Source organism: Pelophylax lessonae, assembly GCF_965119305.1.
Source record: "Pelophylax lessonae genome assembly, chromosome: 5".
In the NCBI taxonomy this organism is placed as follows: Eukaryota; Metazoa; Chordata; class Amphibia; order Anura; family Ranidae; genus Pelophylax; species Pelophylax lessonae.
In genome coordinates, this window is record NC_138772.1 from 103,500,794 (window position 1) to 103,512,499 (window position 11,706).

The window sequence follows — 11,706 nt, forward strand, 5'->3', positions numbered from 1 at the left end:
AGGGAAAGATTTTTGTCATTTTTGTTGTTGTTTTTTTTAACGAGTAATGGCGGCGATCTGCGATTTTTTTTGCGGTACTGCGACATTGCGGCGGACAGATCGGACCCTTGACTGACATTTTTGACACTTTTGGGGTTACCAGTGACATTTCTACAGTAATCAGTGCTATACATATGCACTGTTACTGTAAAAATACACTGGTAGTGAAGGGGTTAACTTTATTTGAGAGGGAGGGGCTGTGTGTGTCCCTAGGGGCGTGATTCTAACTGTGATTGGCTGTGGCTTCAGCTGTATGCAGAGTGATCAACGGATCTACATAGTAGATCCATATGATCATCTCTCATACAGAGGGGAGAATGACAGGCAGCTTGTTTACACAAGCTGCCTGACTTTCTCCCTCTCCCCCGCCGATCGCAGAGTGGCCGGCGGACATCGGGTCCGCCGGTCACACGCGCGGGGGGGTCCGTGACCACGCAGGAGCGGGAGCGCGCCTCCGGCGGCGCACGCTCGCTCCCTAGACCCTCACAAGCTAGTGACGTAGCCCTACGTCACTTTGCCTGTGAGGGGCTGACCGCCGCCGTAGATAGTCGTGCGGCGGTCGGCAAGTGGTTAAATGATGTGACCCTCACTTTGGTTTACTGTGATGTATTGGTAAAGTTTTTCAAAAGATGATCCCTGCGAGGGTCCATTAATGTGAATGCTTTACTTGTTAAGTGTTGTCTTTTTGACTGCATTAGGATAAAAAAAACCTTCTGTCTTTACAACTCCTTTAAGGTCTTAAATTGTACCTTTTTCAAGGGCATAGCTGTTTTTTTGCTGCACAAACAGCAGTTTAGCATACAAGGACATTACAGTCTTGGGCTGGCACAGCAACTTTGTGTGTGTAGGGGGTCAAATACATTAAAATTGTGTTTTTAATTTGCATAAAGGCAATGAGCTACATTGCACTGTACCATATATGTGTGTTGCAGTACATTGCCATTCATTTTAAATCAAACTTAAAATCATGTATACAGTATAAAGTTAACACATGCCCTACAGAATACTACAATGCACAGAAGAGAATGCAATGTGCACTGAAACTTGTTGCGTTGCCCAAAAATAGTGCAGGCTTAAAGCCCAACTTCAGGAAACTTGAAAATTTCCACTTGCAGGTGCTGTGCACTATAACTGCTCATTTAGGGCCTGGGGGCATGAAAAGTAAACCTACTTACCAGTTCTCCACTCCTACGCATCGCTTAATTGGTCTCTACAGCGTCTTCTCCCCCTTAGCTCCAGCAATCTAAGCTGCTGATATCATCAAGACTGATGTAGAGTCCCTGCATTGCATGTGAGGACACCAAGGGAAAGTCCATCACCGGATTATGGGGGGACTGCCATCTGCTGGGGGAGCAGAGGATCAGGTAAGTAAATACACTCTTATCCTAGACCTAGATCAGATTTCCTGGAGTTTTGCTTTAAAGCTTGTTAAGAACCCCTTTGAAAGTGAATGTCTGAACACAACACACTTTTAAATGTGCTGGCTTAACACACAAAAAAAAATTGTGCACATTAAACACTTGTCGTCCACTAACAGTACATTTACTGCTAGCGGGCAGCACAGCCTGGCACTGCAACGTACTGGTACTTTGCGGGGTACTTCCTCGCACCACCTGCTGATCTGTGCTGTGATTGAACACAGCACGAGTTTGTCAGCAGGTTACAGCCAATGATTTTGGCTGTATACCTGCTGAATGGCTGTGGCCAATTACAGCACAGAGTTACAAACACAAAGAACACCAAACACAGAACTGCAATCTGGCTGTTTCTTTTCCCTGAAATTAACTCTGAGTTAAAAAACAGCCAGATCCCCTGAGTAAAAGCAGCACACATACACTTGGTAGGCACACAGGTAACCCCCTGATTGCCCTTCTAATCACCCCTGTCACACATTAGTGTCATTAGTACAGTGTATAGTATCATAACTGATCACTGTATTAGTGTCACTAGTGACATCAATGTCAGTTTGTCAGTCAGTGTCCCTCCCAGCCAGTGCCAGTTAGCGGTAGATTACCAGCCACACTATTACAGTCACACTATAAGTCGCTGATCACTGCCATTACTGGTATAGTGTCTATAGCTGCGTAAATTCCAGTAAATAAACCATAGTTTGGAGGCGCATTAACTTTCACCCAAACCAATTAATATACACTTATTGTTTTTTTCTTTTACCAAAAACATGTAGCAGAATACATTTTGGCATATATTTATGAATAAACTTGATTTTATTGGATAAGTTTTATAACAGAAGTAGACAATATTGTTTTTATTTCCAAATGTTTGGTCTTTTTTTATATTTAAACCCCCCCCCCCCCCCCCCCAGTGATAAAAAACCACGAAATGGAAGTTCTGTTTATGCACAGTTTAGGAGATATTTGCTTTACATGCAGCCAGCGACATCACTGGCACATGCACTCTGAAGGAACGGTCACCCGCATGTGCGGGAGTGATGTCATCGTGGCTACAGCCAATCAAAAGGCCGGAGGACGTGAACCCAGAAGGAAGATGGGTGAACATGTCAGCTGTCTCAGTGGTGAGCGCCTCTGGAAGGGCTTCGTTCTAAGGTAGATATTTCATAATGAGTTAGTATGCTATGCATACTAGCTCATTATGCCTTTGCCTTACAGGTTTTTATTTTATTTTTATTTTTTTTAGGAGGTTTACAACCTCTTTAACTTCTTCCCGTCTGCGCTATAGCCGAAAGACAGCTACAGTGCGGACCCTAATTGCCGGGAGGGTGTCCATGTACATCCTCCCGTGCATGAGCTGCCTAAGCGGCCCCTGCGGAATGCGCGTGGCTTGCTCTGTGATCAGCGAGTCCATGAGACTCGGTTGATCACAGATCAAAGTAAGGGGCCAATCCCGGCCCCTTACCACGTGATCAGCTGTCAGCCAATGACAGCTGATCATGTGATGTAAACAGCAGCCAGTGATTGCAACCCATTAGTGCCCATCAGTGTCCGTGAGTGTCACCCATCAGTGTCACCTATCAGTGCCACCTATTAGTGCCCTTCAGTGCCACTTACCAGTGCCACCCATCAGTGCCCATCGGTGCCACGCATTAGTGCCACCAATTAGTGCCACCTATCATTACCCACCAGTGCCATCTTATCAGTGCCACCTTATCAGTGCCCCCTTATCAGTGCCCCCTTATCAGTGCCCATCAGTGTCGCCTATCAGTGCAGCCTATCGGTGCCCATCAGTGCAGCCTATCAGTGCCTATTAGGGCCCATCAGTCCTGCCTCATCGTCGCACATCAATGAAGGAGAAAAATTACCCGTTTGCGAAATTTTATAACAAACTATAAAAACTGTTTTCTTTCAAAATTTTTGGTCTTTTTTTCTTTGTTCAGCAAAAAATAAAAACCCCAGTAGTGATTAAATACCACCAAAAGAAAGCTCTATTTGTTTGAAAAAAATTATTAAAAATGTGATTTGGGTACAATGTTGCATGACCACGCAATTGTCATTCAAAGTGCGACAGCGCTGAAAGCTGAGAATTGGCCTGGGCAGAAAGGGGGTTTAAGTGCCCAGTAGGCAAGTGGTCAAAGTAGCGCAGTGTCAAATAGGAAAAAATACCTGGTCAGGAAGGAGGTAAAACATGCCAGAGGTCAGGTGGTTAAGTCATGCCAAGATGTAAGAAGTGTCTAAAGATTTCTGCTGCTGTTCAATGCTCAAAGGATCAGAACTAGGAACCGATTAGCCATCATAGCATACTTGCCAACTGTCCCTTTTTTCCTGGGACAGTCCCTGCAAATAGGAGCCTGTCCCAGGTAATTTATTTATTTATTTTTTTAATATTTTTTTATTGAAAATTTTAACATACAAATTTTAATATAAATAATATTTGTATGTTAAGGTAATTTATATTGTCCCTGGAAGCGCCTGTTAATCGGTCTGCCTGTAAATGTTACGCAGAAGTAGTGCAGCTGAATGGGAGAATTATTCCAACTCTGCTACTGTGGCCTTAAGTTTGAAATTACCTTTTTAATTTCCTGTAATTCTCTCTTTATTGAGTAGACCCTCTAATCTTACGATAAGTAGGCAAGACTAATTATGCGGAGTGGGTGGAGCTTCAGAGAAGTGGGTGTGGTAATTAATTGATAGCTGTGCTGCAAAGTGTCCCTGGACATTTTTTTTTAAATGTTGGCAACTATCTCATAGTACCAGTTACATCATAAGGGCTCTTTCACACGGGCGTTCCTTTTTTTTTTGCCCGATCAGGTCCTTTTTTTTTTTTTTGTAACGGACACGGATGACACTTGTGTCATCCGGTCCGTATGTCCGTTTTTCATCCCATCCGTTTGCGGATGAAAAACTGACATAATGCATGTCTATGTAAATACGGATGTCTGCGGATGACACCACTGACATCCGTTTTTGCTTCCGTTCCGTTTTTTCAAAGGAAGAAAAAATAGGGTTCTCCTCCGTTCAAAAAAACTGAACTGAACTGAACTGAACTTACAAAAAACGGATGTCAGAGGATGATCATCCGATGACATCCGTATTTACATAGAGATACATTATGTCCGTTTTTCATCCGCAAACGGATGGGATGAAAAACGGACATACGGAACGCCCGTGTGAAAGAGCCCTAAGACTGCTAAATATGTTTCCAGTATTTGCTCACTTACAATTGTTTCGGTAAAGAATATTTAAAGAATCTTCAAAAAAAATCACCCTCGCTACAGCCAACCCGAGTTCCGCTCACTTCTGTTTCTCTATTTATATTTACATTTTGTACATTGGGTTCCTGGCTCATTTTATGTAGGAAAAAAAAACACTATCAGAATGTGCTAACCTCAGCACTTTATATAAAATGTGCCGTAAATGTCAGGTGCATAACATTTGTCATTTACAAGAGGTTTATAAAAGAAATCTGCAGGATCCACGCCATGATAGAAAAAACATTTGCCAAGCATTATTGGATAATGTCAAGCGATAAAAGCTGAAATTTCATCCATATATCCTACAAAAAGTGAGCAGAGCTGGTTTATTCCCTCTTGTATTTCAGTCACGGGTAGGCAAAGACATTTCTCTATTCAAACGCTGTTAAAGGTCCACTACACATAAATGACATCGTTTTCATAAACTGGATACAATTAAATTGTTTTTTATATCATACATGGATGAATATGTATAAACGTCAGGAGATTATTAGAGTTTTTTTAATAATTAAAGCACAACTCCAGCCTTTTTTTTTTCTTTTTTTTTTTTTACCATTGCATGTGATTGAGTATTTATGATGAAAACAGTTTCTCTCTATTTACTAAGCTGAGTGAACATTCGCTTTGCTAAATGAGCAGTCTCTACCATTTCAGTCAATGAGTCCAGTGTAATTATTGCTTTACAAGGCAGTGGGGTTGATTTACTAAAGGAACACAAAACTGTCTACTTAGCAAAGTGAATATTCCCTTAGTTTAGTGCAGGGGTCTCTAAACTAGGGCGTTTAAGCCAAACACAGGCCACTTCAAGATTTTATTCAGTCCTCTGATATAAGAGGGGACTCTGATGGGGACCATGATGTAGGTAAGGGGACTCGGATGGGGACCCTTATGTATGGAAGGGAACTCTGATGGGGACTCTCATGTAAGGAGAACTTTGATAGGGACTCTGAAATAAGAGGGCACTGATGTAAAAGGAGACTTCGATGGTCCACATTTTTATTTGAATTTCTTTGCTTAGTTTACTGAAGTTCTTTTTAAATCTCTTTTGTTCTAAATCATAATATGTTTGTAAGTAGGTGCAGTCTATTTTCTCCACTGTAGGTGGCGCGCGACCACAGCAGGATTGCGTTTGAAAAGGAAGCTATGAGAAACATGATTCCTTTATGGTTTCTTGGGTCACTGGGGAAGCTATCCAATGAATGCTGCCTCTCCATGGGACACTGGCAGCCATCTTGGGTCAGGCAGAACCTATTTAACCACTTGACCTCCAAAAGAAATACCCCCCTTCCTAACCAGGCCATTTTTTGCGATAGGGTTAGACAATTGCACGGTGGTGCGACGCTGTACCCAAATAAAATGTATATCCTTTTTCTCTCACAAATAGATTTTTCTTATGGTGGTATTTAACCATTTCTGCTCTGGAAGGTTTTACCCCCTTAATGACCAGGCCATTTTTTGCGATTCGGCACTGCGTTACGTTAACGAAAAATTGTGCAATCGTGCAATTCTGTACCCAAATACAATTGAGGTCCTTTTTTTCCTACAAATAGAGCTTTCTTTTGGTGGTATTTGATCACCTCTGCGATTTTTAGATTTTGCGCTATAAACAAAAAAAGAGTGACAATTTTGAAAAAAAAAAAAAACAATATTCCTTACTTTTGGCTATAAAACATTCCCAATAAAAACATTTAAAAGATCAAATTTTTTTTTTTATCAGTTTAGGCCAATTTGTATTCTGCTGCATATTTTTGGTAAAACAAATCCCAAAAAGCGTATTTTATTTGGTTGCCGCAAAAGTTATAGCGTTTACAAACTACTGGATAGATTTTTGGACTTTTTATTTTTTTGTTTTTATAAGTAATGGCGGCGATCAGGGATTTTTAGCGGGACTTCAACACTGCGGTGGACAGATCAGACCCCTAACTGACATTATTGACACTTTTTGCAGACCAGTGACATTAATACAGTAATCACTGCTAAATATTATGCACTGTCACTGTATAAATGACACTGGCAGGGAAGGGGTTAACACGGGGGGTGATCAAAGGGGTTAATGTATGCCTAATAATGCTTACTGACTGTGGGGGGGGGGGGGGGCTCTGTGACAGGCTGAAACTCCTGATCCTGATCTCTCCCTGCCTGTGTGACAGAAGGTCCGCCTGCTTTGTTTACAAAAGCAGGAGGGTCTTCTGTCAGTTTCTGTGACAATCGCGGGAGGCCAGCGGCAATCGCCGCCGCACCTGCCGCTGCCTGACTCCCACTGTGTCTAATCATAGCCGGAGCGCGGTGCACATAATAACATAGATCTATGTGATGAATGGTCTACCCGAGGGGGAGTGGCCAAGCAATGGCGCCGTAAGGACACGAGGTAGAGGAGCTCCCTGACCCAGCAGCGTGATCCAGCCTCCGCAGCCAGCGCTCGCACATACACCGCCCCAGATCCGCACTCCACCGGCACACATGTCCGTGGCCGAACGTCTGGAAACACAGCAACTGCTGAGCAGACGACCGGACATCTCATCTTATTTTCTCCGGCGCCCCGCAGCCCCGCAAGGCAGAGCGGGATCTAAGATGGCGCAAACACGGCTGGCAGTTCCGGGCTCGGTGACACAAAAAAAATCTGCAATCAAAGTAAGCCTGGCGCAAGAGGTGGCGGATGAAGTGTCCTTAAGGAGTCCCCGCTATCTAACCCACCCCAGGAACGAGTTGGGTAATTGATGTATGGGCCACAGATTCATTTACAGCAGCTCCAGCTCCCACAGACATTGGAGTGGAGAGATTTTTGTGCTCTAATCCCTACTACGCAGGATATCCAGGAAATGGCTGCCACAATAGTAAGTGACTTGAAAGCTGAAATAAATTCCATTAAATTGAAAATAAATTAAACAGATGCAAGGGTCAGTACAGTAGAGGTGGTGCAAGCTAATTGTGAAACTAGAATTCGGGCCCTAGAAAATACACAGGCTACTTTTTTTAAACAACTTACCATGATAAAATTGCAGCAAGATGACACAGAAAACCGCAGCCGTAGAAACAACATACGGCTGCGAGGCCTGCCAGAAGAAGTTGGGGGTCAGGAGCTAAAGACTGTTGTGACGGGGATTTTCAATAAACTGATGGAACGTCCCCCTGAGGACATTATTGAAATCGACAGAGTCCACAGAGTAAAAGCCCCACAAAGGGTGGATAAGGATCTGGTGTCGGATGTTATAATCAGAGTTCACTTTTATTCAGTCAAAGAGGAGATAATGAGGCGAGCCTGGGAACGGGCCTCGATGGAATATGAAGGTACTCGTATTAAATTACTGCCAGACCTTTCCCGGAATACATTACGTATGAGGGCATCACTAAAACCCCTTTTGGAGGTCATACGAAATAAGGGGGCTACGTACAATTGGGGTCACCCATTTCACCTGATTGTATCGATGAATGCAAACACATTTACTTTGAAGTGGCCAGACCAATTACCAGACCTTTTTACTTTCCTTGAGACCTCTCCCATGCCAGTGGAAGTATCACGTACCTGGTGGAGACCAAGCTGTAGAGGGGGCTTCTCTTGCACCTCCTGTCCAACACCCCTGATAGAGATGACAGGCGGTGTAGGACACAGAGTGGCACGAGGGCCGGTATAGCAGGTGATGTCTTGGCAGAAGACTGATGGCTGTGGATCACCGGATGAACACCTGAAACTGGAACTCGGTGATGCTGGATGAGAAGGCAGGAGCGAAATCGGAACACAAGCCAAGGGGTTGTCAACAGCCGGACAGCATGGGTACAGGAACGTGAGGCAGAAGCGGAGTCAGGATACAAGCCGAAGTCGGTACACAGTCTGGCAGCAAGGTACAAAGGCATAAGGCAAGGCAGGGTCAAAGACAGGCTGAGGTCACAAGGCAGGCAGGAATCCAAGGAGAGTCAAAAGGCAAGCCGGGTCGGTGTAACGGGATATCCACAAGCAGGTCAGGGCACAGGTAAACAGGAACACAAGCTGAAAGACCACTCAGCAATGTGCTCCTGTCACCGCCTGGTATAAATAGGCCGTTTGGCGCCAATTGCGTGCGCACGTTGCGTACGCACGTTCGCGCGTCCGCGCATTGGCGCGTTCGCGCATTGGCGCATTGGCGTGTTCGCGCATTGGCGCATGCGCATTCGCACATTGCTTCCCGTGTGCCTGGGCACGCGCACTGAGCGTCTCTTACAGGAAGATTGGCTAGCCATTATGGGAGGACAGAATGCATGGAAAGTGGGCAGGAGCCGACCTCCGAATCGCAGGAGGAAGCAAGGAGAGAAGATGGTGACAGAGACTGCTAGTCCCCCTATCCTGCTTGGTCAGGATGGAGGGACATAGTTAAGATGCTTTCCCTGACTCTATATCTATAAGACGAGGGTTGGAAGGAGGGGGGGTGGATGGTTGGGGACTCCTAGGTTAAAGGGGCCTGGGGCGGTGTGGAGGAGTAATATAGAGGGAAAAATATCCTGTTAAAGGTAGACAAGGAATGTTTTTTCTATATAGAAGGAGGCTGGCACCCGCTGGAGTGGGTCTCCCAAACTGTGTTTATTTTTTATTTTTCCTCCCTTACATTGTCCATATATATTTATATGTGTGGATAAGGTTGGGGTTTTTGTCTCTCTTTTTTTTTCCCCCAGTTTTACCATTTCTAGCCTTTTGGCGTCCAGGATTCCATTTCTCCCCACAATAGTGGGCGCCTGGTTGCGCAGGGTTAATATTTAACCATTTATTCAAGTTTTTTAGTAGTACTGTAGGTGTTTTCCCCTGTAATTCTTTTTTTTTTTGGGGTCTGTCTGTATGTGCAGTTGGTGATAATCTGCGGAGCGTTGGCTCAATCTTGTTTTAGTGGCGTGGACCGGGGATTGTCAAATATGGGACCAGGAATGGGTGTGGCAGGACGCATGGTGGCAGGCTGTAAAATTTATACCTTACATGCCACGGGCCTCTCTACCCCACAGAAATGATGGAGACTGTTGGGTGATCTGAGAAGGGAGTCCACTCATATAGCTTTCATCCAAGAGACTTATTTTCGCAAAGACTCCCTTCCCAGGTTTCACAATAGAGACTTTCCTTGGTCATATCATGCCCCATCCCCTATCCCAAAGTCTAAGGGGGTCAGTATTTTGATTTCTAGATCTATGGCCTGGTCATTTAGGGAAGAAAAAGCTGATCCCCTGGGCAGATATTTATTGATCAAGGGGTGTATAGGGCGAACAATGCTTACATTTTTAAATGTATACTTTCCTAACTCTGAGCTCTAGGGTTCTTACAGAAGTTACTCCCGATAGTCCTTGAGTTTCGAGAGGGACACTTGGTAATGGGGGGCGATTTCAATTATGTAGCTGAGCCACTTATTGATACATCCAGGAAGGTATCTAGTATGTCCTATGTACGTTTACGGAAATTGCAACGAGAAATCTCTCTCCTGGATCTTGTTGACCCATGGAGGTTGATGCATCCGGGAGAGAGAAACTATACATTCTACTCGCCAGTCCACAGCGCCTACACACGTATTGATCGTATCCTCATGACTCAATCAGATCTCCCTCTGGTCAGGGTATCTGATATAGAGGACTTTTCCATCTCTGATCACGCACCTGCAGACATGACGATAGAGTGGGAAAACAAGATACCCAGACCTTCTACTTGGCGCTTAAATTAAGCTATACTTCAATCTCAGGAGACAGAGACACAATTAGATGAGGCATTGGCTACCTATTTCTTGGAAAACACAACCGACTCCATTACGCCGTCAGTCTTATGGGAGGCACATAAATGTGTAATTCGGGGGGTATTCATACGCATAGGTTCCCAACGTAAAAAAGAGCAGGAAAAAAAAGTTAAAGAGCTACTGTTTAAGATAGAGACCCTGAGCCAACAGCACAAGATGTCCTTGGCGGAGACACATTTGACTCCTCTTACAAATGCAAGAGAGGAGCTGAATGGTATTCTGTTCCAGAGGACAATAAGGGCAATGTTATGGTACAAACGGTATTGCTATGAATACTCGAATAAACCCGGGTTAATGTTGGCACGGGTACTTAGGGGTCCTAGGAGACATACCCACATCTCTTGAATACAAAGAAAGGGGGGCGGAGAGCTACATACCTCATTAGATATTGCTGCAGAGTTTTGTTCTTTCTATAAATCTTTATATAATCTCCCAAAATGTGGAGAGGGAAAAAAAGGTTTTCCATCAAAGGAAAAGGAACAAATAGAGGAATACTTGCAAGCCTCAGGGATGCCCTCTTTGACAGAGGAACAGGCACATGCTCGAGAAGGGGAGATATCGAAAGAAGAATTATATCTTGCCATTGCACAGACAAGACCACGCAAAGCTCCTGGGCCGGATGGATTTACTCGATCCTATTATCAGAAGTTTAAAAAGCGTCTTACTAAACCCTTATTACAACATTTTAATGTGGTTAGAAAGGACGCAGGGTTCCCACCTGACTCTTTAAGAGCATATATTGCTCTTATTCCTAAAGAAGGGAAGGATACCTTATTATGCAGCAGTTATCGTCCAATATCGTTGTTGAATTCCGACACTAAATTGTTCTCTAAGATCTTAGCCAATCGCTTATTGCCGCACATTCCCCACCTGGTGCATTTTGACCAGGTGGGGTTTGTGCCAGCGCGAGAGGCACGGGACAACACGATAAGGGCAATAGACCTTATCCATTTGGCACGGAGATCAAGAAGCAAACTGGTCCTGTTGTCAACGGATGCAGAAAAGGCTTTTGACAGGGTGGCATGGAGCTTTATCCATGCCACCCTGTTACAAATTGGGTTGGAGCCTAGAATGCTTCAGTACATTTTGGCCCTTTATTCTAATCCGTCGGCTGCTGTGCCGGTAAACGATTGGACGTCCGACTACTTTTTAATTACTAATGGTACCCGACAAGAGTGCCCACTATCTCCTTTGATATTTGTTTTGAGTTTGGAACCCCTGTTGTGTCAGATACGAAGCTCTCCAAACATAACGGGGGTGCGG